Raw genomic sequence first — 11,834 nt, 5'->3', positions numbered from 1 at the left:
GAAGAAAAAACATTGTTGGCACAATCCTGAGTAAACTCTTTAATATTATGCATGCTTTACCCTATCTCTGTTTACATGCAATGTTGTACCATTTATCCTAAGAGGCAATTAAAGTATTTGTCTCAAATTATAGTTACAAATGTGGCTTATTTTTAAGTAGTGACTTCATTATTAACCTGTCAATCCTAATTATTATTAGTGCAAACTATTAATTTCATCTGTTCATTGCTGCTCCATGACTGGTCGCTAGAGGAACTGGGCTACTGCTTCTGCTCCCTGAGTGGAGATCTGAAAGTTTTCAAATGTGAGACCATCAAATAGTTGACACTAATTGCCAACTTAATTATGATGGATGCCACACAAATATTAGGATTCAGGAACACTTTCATAAACATGCAGCATTTATCTGAGCACTCTTGAATAACACAGGCATGCTAATTACAGAAAGCTAAACACTGCATTTTATTCATTCAGCTATTCAAGTCAATCGTCTGGCATTTTGTTAATTCTGTTTCTTCAAAAATCAAACAGATCTACTCTGCTCTTGCACTSAAATCCATTTGCTGCAGTCTGATGGGCATTACAGTTGGGATCCTTTCTATTACTGCACTATAAGTGCACACAATATTCAGATGACCTTATGTTCCATTTAACTTTTTTGCTTAAACAAGCTATCTTTTGGCTCTACTGTCTATCAATTAAAAAAAAATTACAGAAATATACAAAATGTATCCACCTGAATAAAAYTGAAAATCAGAAATATTTCCTTTAAAGGTCCTGATTTTTAAAGAAGTTTGCTATATTGTCCCACACAGGACTGTAACACAGGATCATTAACAGCTGCTCATTCAGATCAGGTATTTTGTACCTAGCTAACTACAGTCAGATAGCTGACTATAAAACCGCTGAATTTCTGTGTGTAATCAAAGCAACTGTGTACACATTTGGCACGTAATTACACTTCTAAATTGATTAGAATCCAGCCCTGAAACTGTTGCAAGCTAGGGCTTGGCTCCAATGATTAGTTCTCAAAACTTCTTTCACAAGCTTGAGCAAATAACACATTTGCCAAAAAATGCTGCCAACTGTGAAAGTTAATTATGATAAATGTAACACAGTTCTCTCATCACCAATGTACAGAGAAAGGCTTTTGCCTCTTCTAACTTTACTGTCCATCAAGACAAAGATGGCGCTTCAGGTTTCTTTTAGCTTTAACAAGGACAGATATGCTCATGAGTGACAGTTAAATTTGTTGGAGGTATTAAATTGCTAATGCATTTTACAATCTTCTGAACTGATTTAATATATTAGGCTGTCACTSAAAGTCTTAATAAACAATTCCACACTCCTAGTTTAAAACCATCCTGTCAGATCTGGAGGTTTTCTCAATTGGCCTCCATTGTTAATGTGATAGTAGTTTACAAACAAATGACTTATTTTCTTCCTAGGTTGTATCATACAAGACTTCAATGGGTGTTTCTCTCTTTCATTTATTATGAAACAGCTGTGCCACAGATTAATGGTGTGGATTTGTGCTTGAAAGCACCTGTGCTTGTAGCTAGCTTTTTCCCTCTTTTGAAAATAATCTCTTATTTATTCATATTTGAATAGATCTTCTCATTTTAAGATATTATTAAGTCTTGTGCAACTTAATAAACTTTTGAAGGATGATTTCATAATGTTTATTCTAATATAGTGTAATTTCTCCATGGAGGGCCACTTTTGCTTCAGAGACCCATCAAAAGTTGAACAAATAAGGAAGTTTGATGTTTGCAGATGTTAAAAACAAAGGTACTCATTATGGCTAATGGACTTTGACAGGAAAGTCATTAAAAATAAAATACTTCCTCTAATTTTGTGGGAAAAAAAAGGGAAATGAAGAATTATTTTTTGTGAAGTGCATTCATAGAGAAATCAGTATCAGTATTTTGATTTTGAGGACCTCAAATACAAGAACAACAACATCAGCATCAAATGGCTTAAAGTTTGGTTTGGTTTGGTAAGTATCCAGATTTTGATACTTTATCTGTCTGATTTATCAATAAATCCAATCACAGTCAAAACAAAATTTCCAGAGAACTCCACTTTTAACTAGTATTAAATAAACCTGATTATGTTTTTCTTGTTTTTCATCTGTGTGCTGGTGGTAGGATTCTTCTGTGAGTACATGTATAAATTATTTGCAGTAGTATCTAAAATCACTGTGACAAACAAATACAAATTGTTCTGACAGCTCACTCCATAATATGCTGTCACTTTCTAAGAAAGCTTCATCTCTGACCCTCACACTTTTTCATTATAGATTTTCTTAGCTTAGTTTTATGTGTTCCCTAAGGCAGATAGGTCTTTCTTCATAGATGGCTTTCACAATTAGGACAAAGGCTGTGAACGGAGCACCAAATAAACTAGTCAATTCTACTGAGCTCAAGACTAAAGAAATCTCAGTAAGTCAACAACCCGAGGATGTAAATTTTCACTTTTCCATCAAGTATGAAGCCTCCATCTTGCTTATTTGTATAACTAACCCAAAGCTTTAGAGAGAGACAGAAATCTGTCCAATTGTGGTAAATTACTGAGTCACTTACTCAGAGGAGTTCCAACTACAGTATCTAAACTTTCTTCCTAGAACATAAATTTCTTCATAGAACAGAATCCCTCACGGTTGCCAGGGCTTGTGCTACATCTATCCCACAACCTCCTTTGCAAGGTTTCTGACAGTGTCAGAAAACAGCTCCTCCTAATTGGGAATTTGCTGTTCAGTACAAAAAGTAATCAAAGCAAAGCAAACATTTTCATGTTAGAAAAACTCACATGCAGAAAAAGGAAACAGATATTAGCTTGAACRGTAATTGCCTGGTTTTAGCTAAAATATATTGTCCCAACTGCTTAATTTTTTGCTTTCTCACTTGACCACAGGATGACAACGTAGTTGGAGTTGGAAAGGACCTATGGAGAGCATCTGGACAACCCCACCTTCTCAAGCAGAATGCCCAGGACCACATCAAGTTGAGTTTTGAGCATTTACAAGGACAGAGACTCCATAAYCCCTCTGGGCAAATTGCTCCAATAGTAAAAATTGCTCATAGTAAAAAGTGTGTTCTTATGGTCAAAAGAGAGCTTGCGTTGGCCGGGAATCRAACCCGGGTCAACTGCTTGGAAGGCAGCTATGCTTACCACTATACCACCAACGCTACACTAGCACTAGAGGGTATAACGTTCACAGAAGTATTCCAGGCTCCTAAACTTGACTATTTGCATGTCTTTTGTATTACAGATCAGAAAATGATTTGTCTACCAGTCCAGTGAAAGCTGAAAGAAAAACACTGAGCAGAAGGACAGGTGGGGATATTGAACTAGTCTTAGTCTGTTGTCATTATAATTCTACATCACTGTATSTACAGTGTAACATTCACATTTCTTGTCTAATCTTCCCAACTAAAAAAAACTGTTCTAATGAAAAAATAGCAGTCCTTCCTAAAAGCCTTGTGTTAGTTTCACCCCTAGACCTTTACATTCGTATATCAGCGGGCACTGAAAATCTAGGCCAATGTGACTGGAGCTGCACTGGTTTTCACAAACTGAAAATTTGTCTGCTTGTCTGTCTATCTCTGCTGTTCTATTTGTATATTGTATATTGACTACACAAAACAAACTGGAAACTTATATCCAATGTGTAATTATAGTCTTATGAAATATGAATATGACATAGCTATCACTTTCCATAGCAGAAAAACCCATCCACCCCATCACGGTGATGCAAATACCAAATATCTGAAATATTTTTTTAAAGATTCTAGTTTACTTGTTTCTTTCTTAGAGACCACATATACATTAACATTTCTTAGCCTGCCATGCCAACTTTCAAGTTGTCACATTTAACTGTATCAGTCACATCGTTTTATATTACTTTATAAAGCAAAACACAGCATGACTGATAATACCGGACACAAAACTTTTGTAAGTTATCTTTCTTGAAGTTGGTGGGATTTTTAAGTGCATTGGTCTACAGCTATCTAACRTCTTCTGATACAATTTCCTTTTTTTTTTTCTCATGATGTAAGTTGTCTCTGGGTACAGTACAAATTCTACCATCTGCTATCTGGGTATCTTCTGGTCCTAAATGAAGTATGTGATCTGGACAAGTAAACCAGTTGCTGCTATTTGTTGACCATATAGTACAAACAGCAATCCTTTTATACATTTGGACAGCATATAAAGGATTAGAAGATTTTGCCTTTCTGTTTGATACAGCATATTGTGATCTCTGTCTTCCAGGGCTCAGTAAAGTTTTCCTCTAAAGATTAGCCTCATTTACTTTGCACTGATTTTTGCTTTCATCATTATAGACTCAGTTTCAGAGACTGAGACATTGAGGGTGATTTCTAACCACTGTCTGCCATGCAGTGTGATTGGATCTAAGGTGTCTGGTGTGGCCAAAGACTAGTTCTTACCTGATCTGCTGTATGGCGTCAGTTCTTAAGTCTTGGTAGAAAGTGTGGGAGATCTGATGATCTTTCTTTTTGGAGATCAAGATTACATGTTAAAAGATGCATTTCCACAACAGTACTTTAAACAAATTACAAATTTAATGCTAAATATATATATTTGCCTAACAAATATTTTTTGAATGGTAGTTATGGGAAAGATATCAGGGCAAAAGGCACAAATGTAAGAAATGGGCAAAGGTAGGCAGAAACAGAAAAATAGATACTACCTTTCTATTTCTTTAATGCAGCTCTCCATTATTCTCTTTCCTGATCTTTTCCATTCAGCACTACAAATAATTGTCTGGATTTTCCCTTGTAAAAGAGGATGCCAAGCATTGCTTCTATTAGATTTGCAAATCTATGAACTCCACACAATGTCTGTAGTAATAAAAGACAGTAATTACRAACTGACAGAGTTTTCATTACATGGTTGATCTTGCATAAATTTCAAGCTGTAACAGCATTGGTCTGTCATCARTGTGGGATGTGGGAGGAGCTGCTGAAAATAAACTCCCCAAACAATAGGTTTATTGGGACAGTAGCAATAACAGCTTCTTAGTTGTTGCTTCCTTCCTTGTGGGAACAATTCTGCAACCACATTACATGCAGAACTCCCAGTGAAGTCTTTGMGTAAACGCATAATTGGGCTCTAGTGCACGCTTTAATATATTTGTTTTCATTACTATGTTTACTATCTATATAGTGGTGGTGGTGTCAGTTATGTTGTGCTCCATAGCTCCAAAACCGCAATGYGACAGCAATATTTAGTATTTCTTTTTGAAATGATTATTTAGTAATTATTTTTCCTCCTGAGTGTATGAATTCACAAAGCAGCTCAGTGTGTTCTAGGACATTATGCACAGTCAGCATATTCTACATTTTGAACCTCTTGTACACCTTATGAAGTACTGAAAGACTGGATTCTTCTTCAGTCTTCACAAGTGATTAAAAATGAGTAAGATGACTTTTCATAGAGGAGTCTTTTTATACACAAAATCTATAGCTAAAATTACTAGAAACTTATAGTTAGCAATTCAATGGACTTTTATGTTTTAAAACACGACAACTTTTATCTTGTTTTTTCCTTTAAAGAAAGTGGATAGTAAAAATTACATATTGCAGTTCTTCATATGCACTACTAGTGAAATCTTGAACTACAGTCTTTAAAAATCTTGCTATTAGCTGTAAATGGGAAGGGATTTATCCCTCATATTCCTTCAATTGCAGAATAACTAATACATTATTATTATTATTTTCAGATTGAACAAGTTATTAATCAGAAACATTTGTGGATGGCACACACCAAATTAGTATCTTTGTTGTTATTACTTGTCTTGACGGTACAGATAATCAGCCTTGGGAGGACTGAGAGTTTGGGACTATTAGAAAATAAGAATGAAGTGCTGACAGCTTACTTATTTCCTCATGCAAAAATATTTTCAGACATTTTTTGCCATGTGAAATATCACACAGCTATATCATTGACATTTGATAAATAGAGAGTTTTTAAAAATTGCATCTGAAATACTTGACATTCAGTACAGTTTTTGAAAATGATAAAATCATAATTGTAAAAAAGACCCGCAGTATTGCCAATCAGATTCTTACTGTTACGTGCACCCTGGCACAAATATCTTACTGTCCCTCTGCAGAAGAAGGAATGAGCATAAAGAAAAGAGCAATTTTCCTGATKTAAACTGGAAAGTCTGCCAACTAGCTAAGTGATCTACCATCAATCAGTGTTAAATTCTCCTTAGCTGCAGAAAATTCAAGAACTAACTATTACTGAGAGATTTCCCACAGTGACTAATGGTATATGACAAACACATTTAAAATCTGCATAGACCAGCACCAGTTTAGAATATAACATGAATAATAAATGATTCTAAAGATATCCTGGTGTGGAAAATAAGATATAATCTCCTCAGACACATATTGTACGTAGAAGATCACCCTTCTCAAATGCATTCAGTATCAATACAGAACAAAGTCAAGTATATAATATGATTTTATTTGGAATAGCATCTTTCATACAATGTATGCCACAATATTGCATGTATTCAAGCAAGACAGTATAGTAAGACAGCTAGGTTATAGTATAAAGTAAAGATGACAGCTGACTGAGACACTGGGCTTAACATACAATTACTTTACTCACATGAGGAGCCCCATTAAGTAATATTGAAATCTTGAGGTGAGGAAGGTCTTCTGCATCATGTCATTACTGAAGCCACAACTAATGCATCTGTTCCAGATGGCAAGCATCCAAATGAATGTGAGACAATGTTGTTGCTTGCATACTAAGCTGGCCATCTCACAGTATAAAGAATTTTCATTTCACTCATGTCTGTTTAGTTTTCCTTTAAAAATTTTTCCTTAGCTACAAAATATGGAAAAATACTTATAATAAAGGAATATATTAGCTAATACAAGCTGTCTCCACTTCTAGCTGAAGAACAGTCCATAAAACTGGAGACGTGTCCTAGATTTACATTTTGAAACATTTACATCTTTTTATTTCTATTCATTTTCCAGATTTATTTAATTTAGAAAATAAAGCCCATCATTTTGACAATAATCTTTCTGACCACAAGGGCCTTTTTTTATTTCTGGTAAAAGCATGTTACCACAGAAATTAAAGTGAGTATTGTGTTTCATTTCAATGGAAATAGGATCTGTTACTCTGGGCTTTGCCAAGCAATGAAGGAACCATAACAGCTCAGGGCAAAGGTGTCTTCATTTTGAATGGTCACAYATTTTGAGAGAAATAGATATTTGTAAGTCAAAGCACCCAGGGCAAGGCATGCTATACTGAGAATACGAGCAATCCTAGTAATAACCAAAGTGAGATGGAAAACCATGAATAAATGTAATTGTACCAAACAGCTTCAGGCTCAAGAGCAGCTTCCCCCACTCCCTGCAGAGATAAGAGAACCAAGAGGGAAGTATTATCAAATAGATCAAATGTGTTTAGGTACTATGCTTGTAAGTTATGGTGCGATCTCCCAAATATTGCTCTAACAGTATGTCTCTTCATTCATCGATCTGCCTCTCAAGATTCAAGTGTTCATAGCCAGTTTACTTAAAAAATTTACATAGTGAGACTATCCACCTTTGAATTGTACCTTTCTGAATCATTCAGGGACCAGTTTATCTAATTTTGTCTCCTCCGAGCTCAGATATCCAATGTTTAAATTGAATAAAGTGCTATATATATTAAAGACAGACAGTACAGGCACAAGTTTCAAAATCTATTTCAGTGAAAATCATAGATAACACAATAAATGTAGCTGCAACTTGCGCTTGAGCTGTTTCTAAACCAACAAAAGCATAGCATACTATTCCTTGACCCTAATTCCACAAGAGCAAACTGTCTATATATAGTATTCAGAAAGTAGAGACTAGGACAGTCAGAACAAACAACCATACTTAAATAATCACCCCCATTAGCTGAATTATAGTAATGTCTCAGTGATTTGACTCTACTATATAGCTTTATTTACATTTACAGTGCTGCTAACAGGAGATCAGAAACAGGAAGAGAAGGAAATAACACATTTCATCATCATTTGGTACCATTCGTTCTAACTCTACACAAGTATACACTGATATGGGGAGGGGGGAAGATAGAAGGTAAAAGTTAATTTGAAAATGCTGTTAGTAGAAACAATTCCATATTGGTCAAATGCCATTAAAGACCAACCTGTGTTACTCCAAAACATTGAATAATTGTGCCGAAGGCCATGGAACTTCTTGTAGGGCAAGCAGAGGCAAGTGTATCAAAAATCTGGCCAAAATCCATTTATGATAGCACACAAAGTCAATGTTAAAAGAAGCCATAAAGCTTATCAGATAATTTGTATTTCCAATTATTGACTTCTCCCAAAGAAAAAAACACGTATTTTTAAATTTTTGAACTAAAGTTAAAGTGAATATAGAGCAACACTGATGTATAGGCAGAAGGACAGTTACTAGTTCTTCTTTAAAGGATCATGCAYGGTCCTCTACTGTCAGCAAAAGCCTCTGATGTATTATCATCATATTATCTTCCACCATGTTCAACAGGATTTTTTTTTACAAGTAAAGAATTTATGGCTGTATGCAAATACTTCGTGAAGCTAAGAGCACAAAAATGCTATTTACACTGAAAACCATGTACTGACTAAAAAGCATTAACAATAGCAATTAACAACAATGAGGAGTGTGCTATTTCCATCTGTATTTTGCAATATACAGCAAACGATAGTAATTCAGCAATAATTTGCTACTTTTCTTCAGTTAAAATATGGGAGTTGTTCCATTTATTTTAAAGGACTTTTATCAAAACAGTGCCAAATCCCTAAATCCTGTCTGCTAAAAAACTAGAAATCATTAAGGATTTAAGAATTCATTCTTAGCCCTGAGCAAAGCATTACTTCCTAGTAGGAGCTCCAAAAAAGGGCTCAAGATACACACTTTGGATTTCCTGTTATTCCAGATGGGCTAAAAGGGGCAATATTTTGCATCAGCCCATTATCAGATTCAGGTATTCCTCTGTTACATTTTCCAAATATGAACGGAACATATTTCTTGCATATCACTCTTTTGTAGGAGAGAGAAGAGAAAAAAAAAAGATACAGAGATGGACAGAGAGAGAGAGAGAGAGAGAGAAGCTTCACCTCATCCTCCTGACTACATAAACACAAGATACATATAGAACTATGGAAGAAGGGCTTACATGTCTTTTCTCTCCTGATCAAACAGATACATTTGCCAGCTGAACAAAATTTTCATAAACAGTGAAACTCTGCAGTTGGAATTTCTAGGAATTGATCTCTCAATTTTAAGGAAAATTTATCCAATTTTAAAGAACAATCAGGGTAATCTATAGATCTGTGAGAATCATGACAAGTCTTTCCACAACAATATATGTACCTGCTTCATCTCTACATATACAGCAGCATGCAGGTGGATAATAGGGTCTTCATATCCTTCCCAAGTGACCTTGCAGATACCATTAACGTAAATGAGATTAGTCTCTCGAGCTGTGCATAGTTGCTTTTGGCAGATGCAGCCACAGCAGCAGCACTTATCAATAAAAGAAGCTTGTTGAAAAGAGAGAGCCTGGATTTGGAAGTTTTGAAGAAAATCATAAGGACATATGGTATTTGAATTTCTGAATATGCCAGAGAAGAGCAGGCATAAGGATGCATTTCAAAAAATGGAAGAAGCTGCTGTGAAGAATGCACACTTTCATGTTCATTTTTGTAATACACTGCAAGTGTTTACACAGAAGCCTCTTATTCACAGAAGTGGAGTTTATTACTATCAATCACAGAAACAGCAAACAGAAATGCTGAGATTTTATGTACCATGCTTCAGTCTGAGGGTTTTAATACTTCTGTAGGCAGCTGTAGTTATTTTATTGGCAAATGGTGTCATTGGGAATATGCTGATCATCTGGCTAAGTTGTAACATTCATAAAATATCAACATCCCAGCTGAAAAACAGCCATAACAACACAATGGGGCAGGTTTTCCTTTGCACAGATTTAAACACCTATGCTGAGGTATTAATTGCTACTGTAAAAATTATCTTCTTTATGGAATAAGAGGAACTAATCTATGAATTAATTTCCAAGATTACTGTTAGCACAAAGTCAAACTATCTGTAAGAGGAGGTTTTTATCCTCCCAGCACCTCTCCGAGTTCAAGAAAGTTCTGTGTATATATAAATATATTTTGTGCACTTTGAATGAATTTGAGTAGATCTCAGAGAAGCTCAGATTCATACCATTTGACTTCACATACTTAAATGAAATGCAGAGGACAGYAGTTACCAAAATCTCTCCTAGTTAGAGAGAGATTTTCAGAGAGCAACAGAACTACCTAAGACCTGAATTATATTTCGAATATGCCTAACTCTTTTCTTTGTGTACAAGACGAGTTTCTGAAAACTATTGTCCTGTCTTAAATCCCTAGGTTGTYTAATCGAAAGCAGTTAACTGAAGGTCGGGATAAATCTAGACCTTTGTTCTTGGAATAACTTCAAGAACAAATTCTCATCAAAATGATCCCAGGATGTGAACTGATAAAATAGCTAGTGAGTATAGCCTTATAGTCTAAGGTTTAGACTACCACCTGCAAGTGAAAATTATGGACTAATGGTCTTTATTTAAACAGGTATCACTGGGCACTAGTATATGTGATGACAGCTTGCATCAAAGTGCCCTAATCACTGGACTGCAGGGTAATATGCATGCTTGTTCTCTTTCTCTGTGGCTTGCTGAGTATTTAATTATTCTATGTAAAGTGTAATAGTTCCAACAAARTGGAGAGCAGGATGAAAATCAATCCGGTAACTCCCTAATGGTAGGGTAGGTTCAAATGTTGTCAGGCACAGGAGGAAACTGAAATTAGAGCTACCAGCAACTGATCAGTTATCTGATCACTTAACCTAAGGAGAGAACCATGTTGGGTATACCTTCTTCTCTGAAAACACCTATGGGATCCCTTACAAGAAGAGGAGATCTGTTTTCTTTGAGAATCTGTATTTCCTTTTAACTATCTGTGGAAATCAGTGTTAGAAATATCTTCCAGGATTCACACAAGTTTGTGGATTTAAAAATGGAGAAAGTACCATACAATGTCATCCTTGAAATGATTTAAGTCTAAAATACATTTAGTTATCCCTGAGGACAATGCCTGACGTGCCAAATGTTTAGCAAGTATCAGTAAATTTCTGGTTTGTGCTGTAGAGATATGCATGTCAGTATTCAACACTTCAGATGATATCCTCTTTGCCAAGTGGAATTTAAATTTTATGTCCATCATAAGCAGGTAAGGGCTGTTTGGAGATATAGCTACCAAAACCATTAATACTATATTCAATCTTTCCTTAATCAGTAGATATTGCTGCATGGTTGTAACAGGAAGTGAGAACAAGACACCTTTCTGTTGCCAGCACATTATCTAGCTAGGCTGTCTGTCCTCTTGGTCTTTTCTCGCAGCTCTGAAAGGCATCTGCTGGCATTGCTGTGGAGGTATCTACTTACCAATTTATCTGACAGGTGGTTAGCTGTTAACATAAATAAAAGTTGTGACCTGTCTGTCACTTTCAATAACTCAGGTGCTGTATTTCCAGTCTGTCATGTCCTCGGCAGCCCTTTTGTTTATTAGTAAATGTATTATTCATAGGGAAATTTGCCTGGAAAATTTGCCTTAATTTTCCTCATTTCAGCTGTACTCCACTATTGTCCCTTCAGTGATATTTTTTTTGCTGTGTTCCAGCTGTTCGAAGAGCTAGATGTTGGTGTGGCTGATACGCCACTACATGGAACACGAGGGAGGAAGACACTTTCTTGCCTCC

At 35.6% G+C, this 11,834-nt stretch overlaps 1 non-coding gene across 1 annotated transcript; it reads right to left on the bottom strand.

Moving 5' to 3' along the window:
• Nucleotides 1–3,119: 3,119 nt before the first annotated feature.
• TRNAG-UCC (transfer RNA glycine (anticodon UCC)) lies at nt 3,120–3,191 on the bottom strand. The gene has a single exon. It is a non-coding gene; the product is annotated as a tRNA-Gly (tRNA).
• Between the last annotated feature and the right edge of the window lie 8,643 nt (nt 3,192–11,834).

This window comes from Rhea americana, unplaced genomic scaffold (genome assembly GCF_003343005.1).
Source record: "Rhea americana isolate MKP2758 unplaced genomic scaffold, rheAme1 scaffold_24, whole genome shotgun sequence".
NCBI classification, from domain to species: Eukaryota; Metazoa; Chordata; class Aves; order Rheiformes; family Rheidae; genus Rhea; species Rhea americana.
The sequence above is the reverse complement of the archived record's forward strand: the minus strand, read 5'-3'. Positions and strand labels throughout refer to the sequence as shown.